Source organism: Saimiri boliviensis, chromosome X, assembly GCF_048565385.1.
Source record: "Saimiri boliviensis isolate mSaiBol1 chromosome X, mSaiBol1.pri, whole genome shotgun sequence".
Classification (NCBI taxonomy): Eukaryota; Metazoa; Chordata; class Mammalia; order Primates; family Cebidae; genus Saimiri; species Saimiri boliviensis.
Genome location: NC_133470.1, coordinates 101,869,315 through 101,887,335, shown reverse-complemented (window position 1 = coordinate 101,887,335; position 18,021 = coordinate 101,869,315). Strand labels below are relative to the sequence as shown.

Sequence of the window (18,021 nt, the reverse complement as noted above, 5' to 3'; positions counted from 1 at the left end):
TACAAAAACCTATAGCTAACATCATACTTATGTAAATGGTAAAATGAGTGTACTCCAGGTATTTTTAAGTGGATATATTTAAGCCCTTAGTTCTGATAACTGAAAGCAAGGCTGGAGGAGCAGGATCTAGCAGCCATATTATTTTTCATGGTGTTAAGACTAACACCCATTAAAACAGCCACTGTTAATATTCTATCCTTCCCCCCTTGGTACTCTTGGCCATTTTAATCCATCTCAGCTCTACTTCTGCTTTTTCTCAGAATAGCCAGAAGCTGTGGCTCTTTGTTACAGGACTACAGAACCAACTTCCTTTTGTCACCAAGCATGAAGAGTCAGTTTCTGAGAATTAAAGTCCTCCAGAGAGTAGACTTCAGTAATCCGTGGATATACAGTTATAAATACTCCAGCTCTATTGCTCCTGTTTGAGACACCTCTGATTTGTGACCTGTATTGTCTCCAGAGTCCCCCTGTTTGATTGTGCCAAAGTGATCCTTAATCGTACCTTGGTTGATAGCAAAATATTATTTGGCCTTCTTCCTCTCCCTGTTGTATGGTCCCATTCTTGGTCACTGCATTTTTACTTGGACCACTCCCTAATATATCACTTTCACAGGAATCCTCAGTCAGAGTCAGCTTATGAGCAACCCAATCTAAAGGCACAGCCAAGTTGTTTTCCAAAATATTTCTTTTACTTTACGCTCTTGCCCTCAGTGTATGTGATCCCATGTCCTCACTAGTATTTGGTATCATCAGCCTAATATTTTTGTCAAGTGTATTGCTTTAATTACCTTGTATTGACTAAAATTACATGTTAACTGTGCATATTGACTTTTTGGAGTGATCACCAAAGGAATGCAAATAGAGTGTGTAACTTCTTAATGAGTAGAAAAAAGTAATGAAGTAATTGAGGAACTTAGAATGTTTTAATTACAAATAGTTGCCTCCCAGGGTAAATGTTCTTCTCATTACTTTAGCTTTGTTTTTTTCACCTTCAAATTAGACATTTATACTACTGTTTGTTTAGATTTAGCCATATATTTGCCATTTTATTTGCCTGTCATTCCAGACATACTGGTACATTTTCCTTCTTCTAAAGTGTATCCTTTAGATGTACTCATTTAATAATGGTCAATTGGGGAAAATATTATATCTTTCATTTTCTGAAATATTATTTTATCCTCGTTCTTTTAAAAATTATTCTTGTTGGGTCTCTTTGGTTTGTAGAACTGATATCTTTTTTCTATATAATATTATACTATGTACCACCAAAACCTTAGTGATGCAATAGTTCTTAAATGACAATTTCACTCTTTTGTCCTTAATTTTTTCCTTTAATCCATTGTCTTCAGTTCAGCGAGCTTTTTTTTTTTTTTTTTTTTTTTTTTTGTACTTTAGGTTCTGGGGTACAGGTGCAGATCATGCAGGATTGTTGCATAGGTACACATGTGGCAATGTGGTTTGCTGCCTCCATCCCTCCCTCACCCACATCTGGCATTTCTCCCCACGTTATCCCTCCCCAACCTCCCCACCTCCACCCACTGCCATCCCTCCCTTGGCCCCTCCAACAGACCTCAGTGTGTGATGCTCCCCTCTCTGTGTTCATGTGTTCTTATTGTTCAACACCTGCCTATGAGTGAGAACATGCAATGCTTGATTTTCTGTTCTTGTGTCAGTTTGCTGAGAATGATACAGCTACTTTTAACGTTTGCATATGAGCAGGCAGTAACTACTATGTCACAGCAGCCCCTTGGCCAACAACAATTTATAATTTTGATTGATTGTAAGAAATACCTTGAGATATTAAAAAGTGATAGATGTGAATAGAATTGATGGAAACAGCATTACTCTGCAGTCTTCTAGCTTCCATTTTTGCTGTTAACAAATTATTTGTCAGCCTAATTTTGTGTTTCCTCTTTGGTTATTTTAAAGATCTCTTTGTATTGGTGTTCTGTAGCTTTTCTACTGCTTATCTAAATATACAATCCTTTTTCTTTTTCTGATATTTAAGAAAACTGAGATATACAATCCTTTTTCTTTTTCTGATATTAAAAATCTGAGATATATTACATCCAATAAAGGATAAAAATCTTAAGTGTATAGCTAGATGAACATTTATGTATGTATACATCAGTATAATACCACTCAGATCAGTGTATAGAACATTTCCAACGTTCAGAAAGACTCTCATGCCCACTCTCAGTCAGGAGGCTTCTTAAATATAAACACTCTTCTGATCTTTATCACCAAAGATAAACTTTACCTGTTTTTGAACTCCTTATAAATGAAATTATACAGAATTTATGCTGCATGTCTGTGAGATGCATCTATTTTGTGTGTTTCAAATGGTCACTCGTATTTATTGAGGTGCAAATTGATAAGTCTGTGGTGATATCTCATTGTATTAAATTTGCATTTCTAGGCTGAGTGAAGTGGCTGACACTGTAATCTCAGCACTTTTGGAGGCTGAGGTGGGAGGATCACTTGAGCCCAGGAGTTCCAGACCAGCCTGGACAACATAGTGAGACCATATGTCTAAAAAAAAATACAAAAAATTAGCTGGGTGTGGTGATATGTATCTGTAGTCCCAGCTACTCAGGAGGCTGATGTGGCAGAATCACCTGAGCCTGGCAAGTCCAGGCTGTAGTGAGCCGTGATTGTGCCACTGCACTCCAGCCTGGGTGACAGAGTGAGACCCTGTCGGTTAAAAAAAAAAAAAATTGCATTTCTATTATTACTAATGATAATGAGTATCCCTTCATAAGCTTTTTACCCACTTTCCTACCCTTTTTAATGAAATGCTAATTACTATGGTTTGAATATTTGTCCCATTTAAAACTCATGGTGCAACTTGATATGGTTTGGCTGAGTCCCCCCAACCCAAATCTCATCTTGAATCGTAATCCCCATAATCCCCACATGTTGTGGGACGGACCCAGCAGGAGGTAATTGAGTCATGGGGGTGGTTTTCCCCATGCTATTCTTGTGATAATGAGTGAATCTCACAAGAGGTGATGGTTTTATAAGCATCTGGCATTTTCCCTGCTGGCTCTCATTCTTTATCCTGCCACTCTGTGAAGAGGTGCCTTCCATTGTGATCCTGAGTTTTCTGAGGCCTTCCCAGCCATATGGAACTGGGAGTCAATTAAACCTGTTTTCTTTATAAATTACCCAGTCTTGGGTATTTCTTCATAGCAGCATGAGAACAGACTAACATACAACTTAATCCCCAATATGGCAATATTGAGAGGTAGGGCCTTTAAGAGGTGATTAGAACATCTCTTAAAGTGAATGGATTAATTCATTCATGGATTAATGGATTAATTGGTTGTCCTGGAAGGGGAACTGGTGCCTTTATAAGAGAAAGGGAGATCTGAGCTTGCAAGTTTGCACACTCAGCTCCTTCACTATGTGATGCCCTGCACGATATTGGGACTCTGCAAAGAGTCCTCACCAGCAAGAAGTGTCTCACCAGTTGTAACCCCTTGACTTGGACTTCTCAGCCTCTATACCTGTAAGAATACATTATTTAAAAAAAAATTACACTGTTTCAGGTATTCTGTTATAAGCAATAGAAAATAAACTAATACACCCATTCAAAAATTTCACCTATTTTTTTATTGGTTTATCATTTTGTTGACTGATGGCAGCTATTTATATATTCTTTTTTTTAAAAAAAAAAAAACTTTCAGTTTCAGGGGTGTCTGTGCAGGTTCGTTATATAAATTGCCTGCCACAGGATTTTGGCATACAGATTATTTTGTCACCCCTTAATAAGCATAGTACCCACTAGGTAGTTTTTAAATCTTCACTCCTATACCACTCTTCACTCTCAAGTAGGCCCTGGTGGCTATTGTTTTTTTCTTTATGTTCATGTGTACTCAGTGTTTAGCTCCCACTTATAAGTGAGAACATGTGGTATTTGCTTTTCTGTTCCTGCTTTAGTTCACTTAGGATAATGGCCTCCAGCTCCATCCATATTGTTGCAAAGGATGTGATCTCATTCTTTTTTATGGCTGCATAGTATTCCATGGTGTGTATGTACCACATTTTCTTTATCCAATCTACCATTGATGGGCATTTAGGTTGATTCCATGTCCTTGCTATTGCTAGTGCTGCAATGAACATATGCATACATATGTCTTTATGGTAAAACAATTTACATTCCTTTGGGCATATACCTAATAAAGGGATTATTGGGTTGAATGGTAATTCTGTTTTAAATTCTTTGAGAAATTGCCAAATGCTTTCCACAGTAGCTGAACTAACTTACATTCCCACCAGCAGTGTATAAGTGTTCCCTTTTCTCTGCAACCTTGCAAGCATCTCCTATTTTTTGACCTTTTAATAATAGCCATTCTGACTGGTGTGGAATGGTATCTCATTGTAGTTTTGATTTGCATTTCTCTAATGATTAGTGATGCTAAGCATTTTTTCATATTTATTGGCTGCTTGCATGTCTTCTTTAGAGAAGTGTCTGTTCATGTCTTTTGTCCACTTTTTAATTAGATTATTAGTTTTTTGCTCATTGAATTGTTTAAGTTCCTTATAGATTCTGGATATTAGACCTTTATCAGATGCATAGTTTGAGATTATTTTCTACTATTCTGTAAGTTTCTTTTGCTGTGCAGAAACTCTTTAGTTTAATTAGGTCCCATTTGTCAAATTTTGTTTTTGTTGCAATTGCTTTTGGTATCTTCGTCTTGAAATCTTTGCCAGGGCTTACGTTAGAATGGTATTTCCTAGATTTTATTCAAAGGTTTTTATAGTTTTAAGTTTTACAGTTAAGTCTTTAGTCAATCTTGAGTTCACTTTTGCATATGGTATAAGGAAGGGGTCCAGTTTCAGTTTTATGCATATGCTAGCCAGTTATCCCAGAACAATTTATTGAATACGGATTCCTTTCCTCAGTGCTTGTTTTTGTCAACTTTGTCAAAGATTAGATGGTTGTAGTTGTGTGGTTTTATATCTGGGCTCTGTATTCTGTTACATTGGTCAATGTGTCTGTTTTTGTGCCAGTACCATGCTGTTTTGGTTACTATAGCCTTGTAGTATGAAGTCGGGTAATGTGATGCCTCCAGCAGCTTTGTCCTTTTTGCTTAGGATTGCTTTAGCTATTCTGGCTCTTTTGTGGTTGCATATAAATTTTAGAATCGTTTTTTTCCTAATTCTTTGAAAAATGTCATTGGTAGTTTGATAGGAATAGCACTGAATCTTTAAATTGCTTTGGGCAGTATGGCTATTTTAACAATGTTGATTTTTTTTTTCTATACATGAGCATGGAATGTTTTTCCATTTGTTTGTGTCATCTCTGATTTATTTCAGAGTATTTTGTAATTCTTGTTGCTGAGATTTTTCACTTCCCTGGTTAGCTGTATTCCTAGTTTTTTTTTTTTTTTTTTTTTTTTTTTTTGTGGCTGTTGTGAATGAGATTTCATTCTTTATTTGGCTCTCAGCTTGGATGTTGCTAGTATACAGAAATGCTACAGATTTCTGTCCTGAAATTTTGTGTCCTGAAACTTTGCTGAAGTTGTTCATCAGATCTAAGAGCTTTTGGGCACAGACTTTGAGGTTTTCTAGGTATAAAATTATAGTGTCTACAACCAAACAGTTTGACTTCCTCTCTTCCTTTTTGGATGTCTTTTATGTCTTTGTTTTGCGTGATTGCTCTTGCTAGTACTTCCTGTATTCTTGATGTTCATATCTTCCAGGCAAAGACCACTAAGGACATCTTGTCATTGAACAAACATTGAGTTTGTTATTCATTGTAGTAATGGAGAACTGTTGGGAATCTCAGCAAAAATGTGTTAGAAAAATGTTTGAAGTGTTTGGGCATATGTTAGGTGATTTTCAAGAGAGTTTAAGGAAGTGAAGCTTCGCTCTGGATTGGATGTTGTCAGGAAGCAGGGCTAATTGTATTGCTGAGTGTCTTAATACACATTTTATCTGGGAAGGCAGACATTATTAGGATTTTTTTGTGTCCTGTTTAATACATCTCTGCCAAACATAATATCATAAAGATAGTCTCCTATATTTTCCTCTAATATTGTATTTTAGCTTTCAAATTTAAGTCTATGATTCATACTGAATTAATTTTTATGTATGCTGAGAGGTAGGGGCCAATGTTCATAATATAGGTATCTAACTGATCCAATATAACTCACTGCAAAGACTATTCTTTCCCCCAGTGAATTGGAATGGTGCCTTTGTTATAAATTAGGTCACCATAGCCGGGCACGGTGGCTCACGCCTGTAATCCTAGCACTTTGGGAGGCCGAGGTGGGTGGATCACTTGAGGTCAGGAGTTCAAGACCAGCCTGGCCATCATGGTGAAACTCCATCTTTAAAACAAAAAAATAAAAAATAAAAATAAATAAATTAGGTCACCATATATGTGTGAATTTCTTTCTGGACTGTTTATTGTATTGCATTATTCTGGCTATCCTTGCACCAATACCGTACACCTTAATTTATGTTCTTTTATAGTAAGTCTTAATATCTGGTATCTAAGTCATTTAACTTTTTACTTCTTGAATATTACCTTGGCTTTTCTAGATCCTTTGCCTTTCCGTATACATTTTAGAGTCACTTACCAATGTCTCTTGTCTAAGAAATCTTTGTCTAACCCAGTATCAAGAAGATATATTCTACTCTTGTGTTTTCTTCTAAAATATGCTTGATTTTTATTGGGGTTGCATTGAATCTAAAAATAAACTTAGGGAGAATATACACTGTAACAATTTTGAGTTTTCCAATCCATTAACATCTTATATCCTTCCATTTATTTAGTCATTTAATTCATCTCAGTAATATTTTGTAGTTACTAGTATTGAGGTATTGCAGCTATTTTATAGATTTATTTCTAGATATTTTGATACTTTATAACACTATCATAAATGGTATTATTTTGTTAAATTTTATTTCTCCTATTTTGTTATTAGAAATACAATTATTTTTTATAACAGCTTTATTGAGATATGATTCATATACTTTAATACTTACCCTGTTAAAATATGCAATGCCGAGACCAGCTCAGCTGTGGATACCCCAAGCCAGGCGGCGCTGAAGGAATTAAGAAACAGACACAGAGATAGAAAGCAAAAGGTGGGTTCAGAGTGAAGCATCAGGGGTCTCACAGCATTTCCAGCTGAGAGCCCAGAGCAGACTATGACCCACATATTTATTCTTTACTTCCAGTAACAAGTTTAACAAGCAGATGCTCTGTGTTCTTTCATAGGTTAAAGATAAACTAACTAGGCAGCTAGCGTATGTTTACTACAGGTTAAAAACAAACTAGAAAGCACTCTTTACAAAGGAACAAAGGAAAGAGTCACATATCCTGTGTTCAAAGAACTGACTCATCTGGTGTGAGACATATTCATATTGGTTACTGTTTTATAACGCTTTGAGCAGTGTTCTGCTTTGGGGGGCCCACTAGGTTTCTCTTGCTGCTGCTCTCAGCAAACAATATGATTTCTCACACACATCAGAATTTGCTCTCAACAATACAAATCAGTGGTTTTTAGTATATTTTCAGAGTTGTCCAAGCATTACCATTATCTAATTTTAGAATACTTCCATCACCCCAAGAAAATATCCTACACCTGTCTATTTCCTCCTTTCCCAAGCCCCAGGCAACCTCTAAATGATTTTCCACATCTATATATTTGTGTATTCTGGAAGTTTCATATGAATGGAGTCATACAATATGTGGTATTTTGTGATTGGTTTCTTTTATTGAGCATTATGTTTTCAAGGTTCATCCATGTTGTAGCATGTATCAGTATTTCCTTCCTTTTTATGGTTGAATAACATTCCATTGTATGAATATACTATATTTTATTGATTCATCAGTTTCTGGAGTTTGGGGTTGTTTCTTGTTTTTAGTTATTATGACTAATGCTGGTATAAATATTCATGTACAAGTTTTTGTGAGGCCATACATGTTCAGTTCTCTTGGATATATACCTAGGAGTAGAATTGCTGTATGGCAACTTTCTGCTTAACATTATGAGGAACTCACCAACTCCTACTGATGACACTTACGTTGCTTCAGATTTTGGCTATTGCAAACAGGGCTGCTGGTTATGATCTATAAGTTGTTCACTTCAGAAGTGCCCCTTACCAAATGAGTGACTGAGGCTACAATCTAGACCCTACTCAGCCCCCCATGTCAACCAGTGGGACTGCAAACACACTTATTAAGGTTTGCTTTATTTGAAGCACAAAATTACTAACAGCTTACCAAACTGCATTCACGGGGCTGCTTTCCTCAAGAGGAGGCTTCTTTTATTAATTTAGATAAAGGTACTATGCAGCTTAGCAGAAGTACTAATCATACATACATTTTAAAAAATGCTATAGTCAAGATCCTTGTTGGAATTGTTTGGTTGTAGGGTATGTTTGTCTTAAACTTTACAAGGTGCTGCCACATTCATCTCCAATCTTGTTGTACTATTCTACACTGTTAAAAGCAGTGTATGAGAATTCTCATTTCTCCATATCCCCTTAACACTTAATATGGTCATTTTACTTTTGGCAATCTAATGCTGTTGAAATGAGGCCAGGCGTGGTAGCTCCTGCCTATAATCCCAGAACTTTGGGAGGCTGAGGTAGGCAGATCACCAGGTCAGGAGATAGAGATCATCCTGGCTAACACAGTGAAACCCTGTCTCTACTAAAATACAAAAAAAAATTAGCTGGGCATGATAGCACATGCCTGTAGTCCCAGCTATTCAGGAGGCTGAGGCAGGATAATTGCTTGAACCTGGTAAGCGGAGGTTGCAGTGAGCCCAGATCATGCCATTACACTCCAGCCTGGGTGACAGAGAGACTCCATCTCAAAAAAAAAAAAAAAAAAAAAAAAAAAAAGTTACTTACTTTTGTTCTATTTAAAATCTCTCTGAGCAATTATGCATCTTTTCAAATGTTTCTCACTCAGAATTGATTTTTCACATATCTCTTGGATATCTTCCATTTGCTTTTCCAGATTAGCTTTCCACCATCCTCTACCCTGGAACAGGGTCAGCCCTGTTCCCAGAGGCTGACCTTTATGGACGTCATAAACCATTCCCTTACTCCCTGGCTTCTGGTTGAATTTGGCCAATGGGAGAGCTCTATCTCTACCAGATTGAGAGGTGGCTATGGCTGAGTTCCTTTATCAAAGGCCACAAGTCCTTTTCAGGGATTCTCTTCTATAGCTAGAGCTCTCTCTGTGTTCTAGTAACCACTCCCTTATCCTTTCATGCCTTGGCGGGAGGCAACAACTTGCTACTGTTGCTAGCCCCAGGATAATTCAAAATCCATTGTTGGTTTCAGCATTAGTCAGCTATTGTTACAGTAATGCTGTATAAGAAATCTCCCCCAGATTTATTAACAATCATTTGTTCTCTTTGCTCATGTGCTATGGGCCATCAGGGGGCATTCTTCTCCAGGATGCAGTTAGGGTGGGCTTTGCTCTAGGATTCAGATAGTGTTAGATCTGTTCAATGTGAATCACTGTATAGCCCAAGCTAAGGGATCAGCAACAACTGGGGGCATGCTCTTCTCAAGGCAATCATAGGAGGGCCAGAAAACAAGCAAAACCACACAAGCATATTTAAAATCACATTATGTCTGCTCATGTTCCATTGACAATAACAAATGATGGCCAAGGCTAGAGCCAGTGAAGCAGGGAAGTACGTTCACCATAGGGATGTGGGGAAGTGAGGAGTGAATATTTATAGAACAGTTATCCAATCTATCATAATTTCTCTGAATCCTACCCACACATCTGTATATAGTCTCTTCCTTTAATTCTCAATTATCCCATATGTGTATACCTTCTGTTTCTTTTTGGGACCCTGACTGATACTGTATACCCCTCACAAATTTCTACAGATTTTTCAGTTTTCAATGCCATACATTTAATCTCCCTGCATTTTAGAGCAGCCTGTTTTTCTTTCATTTTGTGTGTGCATCCCCCTCTCCAAGGCCCTACTCTGTCTCTGGCATCAACATTTCCTTACGTCTTGTGACCCACACTAACACCCTAGTGTGTATGTGTCTATGTTTTTCTTCACACTTCGCTTATTGTGTGTGTGTGTGTGTGTCACCATGTGTGTATTCATATGTAGGCCTTTGGGGTTAACATCTGTTTAATAAAAAATGGGCCACGTTATGCAGTTTTCTGCATATTGTGTTTCTTACTTAATAAAATCTTGCAAAAATCTGTCCAAAGCCGCTAGCATAGGTCTTATTCCTTTTAAATGCTGTAAAAAAAAGTGCATCACCTCCTCCAGGTAACACCAAAACGAAAGACTAGTCAATGTGGCCTCTCCTCAATTCAGACAATTTTTTTTTAGACAAGGTCTTGCTCTGTCACCTAGGATAGAGTACAGTGACATGATCATAGCTCACTGCAGTCTCCAATTCCTGGGCTCAAGTGATCCTCCCACCTCAGCCTCCTGAGTAGCTGAGACTACAGGTGTGTACTACCACACCTGGCTAAGTTTTAAATGTTTTGTAGAGACAGGGTCTCACTGTGTTGCTCAGGCTGGTCTCCAACTCCCAACCTCAAGCAGTCCTCCTGCCCCAGCCTCCCAGAGTGCTGGGATTACGGGCATGAGCCACTGTGTCGTCCAGCCTCAATTTAGAACATTTCTGAATGGCTGTCTCAACTTTAGGTATCTCTGTGGGATCAGGTGGGCACCTATTGGAACTGTATGTTTCTTCATAAATTCTCCCTCTGCTTAATCCTACTTCTATCACTCCATTACAAGTGTTGTTCATCAGAGCGTTTCTGAGGGAACTTAAACTTTAATATTTGGTATTAGCAGTGGTCCTAAGGGGCAGATTATAAAATTGGATTTTGGAGCTTGATTACCTGCCAGCTGGCTAAAAACGGGAACTACATCACTGTTGGTTAAGGAAGTACTGATAACCTGCTATGTGGTAGTGGTGCAACTGTCAAAACTTTCACCTGTGGTGAAGTGAGATAGGATACCAATGGAAGGAAATTTACTGACAGGTGCAATATCTCAAGAATTTGAAAGGTTCAGAGGAAGTAGTAATTATAAAGATTATGCAATAATATGGTTATTAGAGGCTATTGAATTGCAGAGAGACAGTGAAAGGCTAAGGGTGATTGATCACCAGTTTAAGTTAAAGTTGAAAGACAAAGTCTCATCTCCCCAAGGCAGAGGACAGAAAAGTGTAAGGATTGGACCTGTAAGCACCAGTCCTCTTTGTGGTGCGATCACAGTCTGTTTTGATTTTCTACCCATGCATCAGGCCAATCCATCTACACACTAAGCTCAGCCTTTTCCCACCTCTTTACATGTTCTGAAAATTCATACAAATTAGAAATAAGGGACAGAGTTGGATACATATCTTTTAATACCAGAGTGCTGTGCTATTGGATTCTATTAGAATATTTAAGTTTCACCAATGAATTTGAACATCAGACGGTTGATGAAACAGAGGCTTTTTTTTTTTTTTTTTTTGAGATGGAGTTTCTGCAATGGCGCAATCTCGGCTCACCGCAACCTCTGCCTCCTGGGTTCAGGCAATTCTCCTGCCTCAGCCTCCTGAGTAGCTGGGATTACAGGCACGCGCCACCATGCCCAGCTAACTTTTTGTATTTTTAGTAGAGACGGGGTTTCACCATGTTGACCAGGATGGTCTCGATCTCTTGACCTTGTGATCCACTCGCCTCGGCCTGCCAAAGTGCTGGGATTACAGGCGTGAGCCACCGCGCCTGGCCGAAACAGAGGCTTTTTATAGCACTATAGATTTAAGAGATTAGCCTAAAGAGAAACAGTAATCAGTATTAACTTTTATTCTGCTCATTAGAGAACATTATAATTGTATTGTCCTGCAGGTCATCAACCAGGTATGTACCTAATTAATAATCACAGCTCTGCATCCCTGTAGGGTCCAGCCCTACAGATTCTGTGAGCTGCTCCTGGCTGGTGTGGAGATGAGAAATTGTAGAAATAAAAGACACAAGACACAGAGACAGAGAAATGAGAGTTTGGGCCCAGGGGTCCACTGCTACCTAGATCGTGGAGAACAGCAGTGTCCCGAACGCTGGGACGCCCTCACTTTTATTGAGTTGCAAATCTGGGGGCAGGGTAGGTAGGGCATGGCCTTGATGGTCCGAGACTGGGGGCAGGGTAGATAGGGCGTGGTAGTGATAGGGTCAAGTACATCACGTGCCATTCAGGTAGGGGCTTAGGAATTTCTGGCACCCGAAGTAAGGTAAGCAGCATAATGCACCAGTACCTTTTCCATACTTATCAAGAAAGAACTAAAACATTAAGATTTATATTACTATTACTGATGATCTTTTCTAAGACAAAAAGAACCAGGTGCAGAAGCAGAACATGAGAGTAGATATGGAACGTGACCACTGAAGCACAGCATCACACAGAGAGAGTTAAGCCACCGGATGTCTGTGGGTGTACCTGACAGCCGTCAGGCCTTATCACAAGAGCTTGGAGAAGCGGAGTTTTCTCCTAACTTCCCCAGGAAGGAGACGTCTCCGCCATTTTGGACATCTCCTTCCCTAGCTGGCTAAACAGTGGGCGCTTTCCCAGCGCCCTCCAGCAGCCCTTATGCGGGCGTGGCAGAGAGCTTAAAGCATCTGGCCTTAGTGTCATTCATTTCAAAATGTCACCGCAGGTTCACACTTCTGACCTGAGAGGTATTAGTAAAAGAATTAAGATCACCTATGAATAACTAAGATCACATATGAATAACTAATAACTACTACAGTTATGTTTCTAGTTACTTTCTTCTTCATTATTTATGTGGAAATAGGCTGAGGCCTTTTGCTCCAGCCTCAGCACTTACGGGATCTCCCCCCTACACGTCCCTTTCCCCATTACCTCCATATTCAAGGTTTTATAAATGTAAGTGCTTTAATAGAAGTACCTCTGCAATTTTCATGTTTCATTAATGAATCTCTGGTTAAATAAAACCTTGACAGGTGTTCATGAACAAATGTGTGGGATTTATGGTTTGTAGCAATTTGAGATTTGTGCTTCCTAGCCATTTTTTGAAAATAAGGAAACCTTTTACAAGGTTTTTTTTTTACAAAAAAACTTTTCCACATCGTCTTGGCCAAAATCAGATCAATGTCTACTTCAAAAGGGTCACGAAACTGCCTGGTTTAGAAGGGTCATCATTTGGCATTAGATGGTTGCCAGTAAGATCTCCATCCCTACGAGATACCACGGGACTCAATCTTTTGTTTTTATAATGCAAGAGTCAACTTCAGCCAGAGCATGACAGGGCACATAGCATTTGAACAAGATATGGACCCTATTTACAGAACTAGGGAGGAAAAGGTGCCATATTCATTGAGACTCCATCTCTTTTTTAATAATGTCTGACATTTATTAAAAATAAGGAAAAGAGCTTTGTACAGGTAGTGTATTAGAGCAGGGCAGGGAGCAGGGGTTACTGTGTTGAACAAAAGGCACCCATCAGAGAGACAGCTGCAAGCTCAGAAGAAAACAGGATTCCAGGTAAACTAACTGGTCCACAGGAGAAAATGAGAGATTTGATTTGGTTGCCAGGCACCCCTGAGCCCTGGCAGCCATGTGGCAGGAACACAGAGGCCTCTGGGGATGGGGAGGAAATGGGTCTCACTGAAGGTGACAGGCCCCTTGCGGGGCAGCCAGCTGTCTGGATCATTGTCCAGGGGCTGTGGCCAGCTCAGATACCTCTGAGGTGAGTCCAGGTCACCAGGTGCAGCAGTCTGTCGGTGGGATGCGGTGGATGGCGATGGTCTGTGGGCAGAGTGATGTAGTCATCTGGCAGTCTGGAGGAGTGGAGGGGGGTTGGCAGCGGCAGCTGTGGGTGGTCTGTCCAGTGTGTAACAGGAGCCCAGCTTTGTGCGGCTGGAGCGCAGGACAGCGTCCAAATATGCATGGGAGGGGCTGGGCTGACTACAGAGGGCGGCGGTGGCTCTCTCCAGAGTAGGGCTCAGGGGCGGCAGCGGGAGCCTGGAACACTATTCCTGGAACAAAGGCAAGCACTATACTGGTACGGACAGGGGCGTAGGGGACATTGCGGCGGCCGGAGGTGGGGGGAGGTGCGGAGGGAGGGCGCGCGAGGAGACCCTCGCACTGGCCACTGGCACAGCGGACAGTCTCCAGAGCTCCCGCCCCCAGGCTCGAGGGTCTCCAGGCCTAGAAGTCCTCGTCCTCCTCCCATCCAAAGACCCGCTTCATCTCTGCCAGGAAGCCCCGGTAATCACGGAGGAGGGGGCTCTGCTTCTTGATGTAGGGGATCACCCACTGCAGGGCGGGCCCCGTGAGGCGGGTGATGAGGAACGTCACCTTCAGGGCATCGCTGGAGAACGTGTTCTCGTCCACGAACATGTAGGAGCCCGTCTGCACGATGAACTCCGGGAGCCGGTCGGTATCGCCGTCAAACGTCTCGGGAAAGGGAATCGGGTTCCTCCAGCGACGCGCCGCGGGCAGGAGAGGCCAGGCCAGGAGGGCCTTCATCAGCTGCACCCGACCATCCATCGCGCAGCGCTTGCTCCGCTGGGCTTGGCTGTGCTGCGTGGGGGTCAGCGCCGAGGCGTCGCCGGAAGTGCAAGTCGAAGGACGGGACCCAGGCCGGGGCGGGCTGTGGGTGGAGCCTTGCGGAGAGCCCAGGCGCTTGCGCGAGCTCCGCCCACAAAACCTAGTGATCACTGGTGCACCGGTGCATCACGCAGTGCAGGGCTATGCAGGGGGTTCGGGGCGGGGCTAATACTGTCGGAAAGGCAGGATCACCTTCTCGAGAAATGGAGATTACCCGGGGCGCGACTGTGGGGATCTCAGGACAGCTGGCGGTGTGCGGGAATGCTGAGCCTGTTGCTCCTGGAGAGCAGAGCATCCATGTTCTTGAAATTGCTGCGGCCTCCTGCCGCACCCCGCTGATCCCCTCACTCGTTAGTCCTCGGACATTCCTTTCAAAACCCTGGGCTCTGGACGCCACTTGAGTTGGGTTCTGTGGACACATTTTTTTGCTTCTTCGTATATGTCTCAGCCAGATTATTTGCTCCCTAGCCGCAGATGTGGTCGCTTTGCAACATTAATGGGAAAATCTCAAATATTAGCAAATATAATCCAGAGTGGCATATTCAAAGTGTAATGTGCCATGAGCAATTAATGGAAGGTGGGTTCAATATTAAGAAATCTCTTAATTTGCTGTATTAAGACACCAAAAGGAGGACAATTAGTTGATTATCAAAAGAGGGGTTGCAAGAGAAAATAAGAATGGTTGGATGCTTTCCAAACTTGACATCATACGTGTTAATACATAAGAATAAAGGAAAGAAATAACAAAGTTCACAAATGGGAAAGGGGGAGGGGAAATTAAGCATTACACTTTGTATCCTAATTTAGTTGTGTGGCTAAGTACAAAATTAAAAGTAATTCATCAGCTTTCACATGTGCAGAAAATAACCTATCAAAATGCACAATTTAGTTAAAGGCTCAATTTGAAACGCAATTCAAAAGAAATACGGATTTAGTAGTAAACATTGAAAATTATAAATTGCTACATGAAGCTTTTTTTATTGCTGAAGTGGAAAACGAAAGAATACTCAATAAATGGAAGGATATCCCTAGATGTGGGGTAGGATGACTCAACATCACAAAGATGCTAATTTCCTTTATGTGAGGATATAATAGGAGTTGTAGATTATGCCAGGAACTTCACATACTGCCCCGGCAGTTGGAGAAGCTGAAGGAGGAGACACAGCCAGGACAGATGAACTACAGATCCAGCTACTGCCCATACCAACAAGGTGACACAACAAATTTGCATTCACCTGTGTCAATTGCGACAGTGCCTGGTGACCCCATAACCTTTCACATGTAAAAGATCTGGCAGGCGTGATTAAGGCAGAAATATTCAGAGAAAGCTGTTCTGAAAAGTGTTGTTCCATTAATGCTCAGTTGATACAATATAAATAAGTAACTGTGGTGATAAGCCAGTATGTACCACTGTAATTCAGGCAACATTTTTTTTTTTTTTCTGCTTGACTGGTCCCATGTCAGCACTGACTCCTTAAGGGCACATTATATATAGCATTGCATATAAGAGTACATGCATCCATTCATATATGTAGTCAGGAGTATTCTGGGTGGATTCATGGCCTCACCACTGCAGTCATACCTCTGCTAAATTTAAATAGGCCATTTTGAACGTTGTATCTGATAATGTTACTCTTGTATAATATCCTGAGAAGAAAAATATAACTATGGTAGATTGTATTCTTGTTTGCTAAATAATCTGGTTGCTACCCTGTAGCATCCCTTGCTAGGTAGCACTCCCTGTCCACATAGTTGTCCTGTTGAATGCACGTTGAATGCACTGCATGGCAAGCCCATAGGCTCCACAAGGAGCAGCCACTGGGCTGTAACACTGTCACTTCAATAAAGCTGCTCTCTTCCATTGCTGGCTTGCTCTTGAAATCTTTCTTGAATGAAGCCAAGAACCTGCCCTATGTCATCTGGTGCCTGAAGTGGGGCTAGGGAAGATGTAGAGAGGCAGCGGCTGGAGAGAGACAGCAGTGAGGAGGCAAGACAGTGAGAGGAGATGGGATAGCAAATGGCAAAAGACAGCGAGACAATCTGTGATTGAGGCTGCAAGAACTGTAACACAGAGGTCATAACTCTGAAGAGCCGCTAATGCTGAAGAGCTGTAACACTAGTCAAAGGCTCTTTGCAGAGCCATCATCTTTCCTGACAGGTGGAGGCAGCAGAGCTGTGTGGATGGGCCAGTGGCTGCGCAGTGCTGCCACCTTGTGTGAGACCGACTGTCTTGGCTGGCGGGTCAACGGTGCGTGAGCTGGACCTTCTTTTTTTTTTTTTTTTTTTTTTTTTTTTTGAGACGGAGTTTCGCTCTTGTTACCCAGGCTGGAGTGCAATGGCACGATCTCGGCTCACCGCAACCTCCGCCTCCTGGTCTCAGGCCATTCTCCTGCCTCAGCCTCCTGAGTAGCTGGGATTACAGGCACGCGCCACCATGCCCAGCTAGTTTTATTGTATTTTTAGTAGAGACGGGGTTTCACCATGTTGACCAGGATGGTCTCGATCTTTCGACCTCGTGATCCACCCGCCTCGGCCTCCCAAAGTGCTGGGATTACAGGCTTGAGCCACCGCGCCCGGCTGGACCTTCTTAACAGCTCAACCTGCGCGAGCCGGTGGAACCGGGGGAGACCTACACCCAGTCCCCACATTGGAGACTGGTAGGATGAGTGTCCCCTCTGCACCTCTTTCAATGTCAGGTAAACCAGGAAATAAGGCCTCTGGCTAGGTGGTCAATTCAAAGTCACTCATCATTTGGGTGCTCAGGAGAGAAGCATGCCTGACCACCTACATTCTTGCCACCCCTTCTCTTAATCCTTTCCCTCTAATGCTATTTTATTTGGGGCATTAGGGAGAGGATCCTTAATGGCTGTTACTTGGGTGCATTGCATTTTTTGCATTGTGCTGGGGAGGGACCTGGTGGGAGGTGATTGGTTCATGGGGGCAGATTTCCCTCTTGCTGTTGTTGTGATAGTGAATGAGTTCTCATGAAATCTGGTTGTTTGAAAGTGTGTGGCACTTCCCCCATTACTCTCTCTCGCTCATGCTCTGCCATGATAAGACATGCTTGCTTCCCTTTCACTTTTTGCTATGATTGTTAACTTCTTGCGGCCTCCCAGCCATGCTTCCTCCACAGCCTAAGGAGCTGGGAGTCTATTAAACATCTTTTCTTTATAAATTACCCAGTCTCATGTAGTTCTTTATAGCAGTGTGAGAATGGACTAGTACAGTCTTGTTTTTTACCGCACTGAAGTTGGAAATTATCATTTTCCATAACAGCCAGTTGGAAGCCTCTCCCTGCATGCTGTCTTCCTTTCTATCCAATAAACTGCCTTGCTCAAGCCCATCTTGGACTCTTAGTTGAAGGGACCAGGGGTTCCCAGACCCCTGACTTGACAGGTGAGTACCCACAGCAGTGGATGAGTGGCCTTCTGAACACTTTCTTTGG

At 41.6% G+C, this 18,021-nt stretch overlaps 1 protein-coding gene across 1 annotated transcript in view; it reads right to left on the bottom strand.

Moving 5' to 3' along the window:
- Positions 1-12,131, bottom strand: part of LOC101029685 (protein EOLA1) — a 128,388-nt gene extending 116,257 nt beyond the window's left edge. The window contains exon 1 of the mRNA XM_074392145.1: positions 12,127-12,131. The gene's annotated coding sequence lies outside the window, so the exon portion shown is untranslated. The remainder of the gene's footprint in view (positions 1-12,126) is intronic.
- Between the last annotated feature and the right edge of the window lie 5,890 nt (positions 12,132-18,021).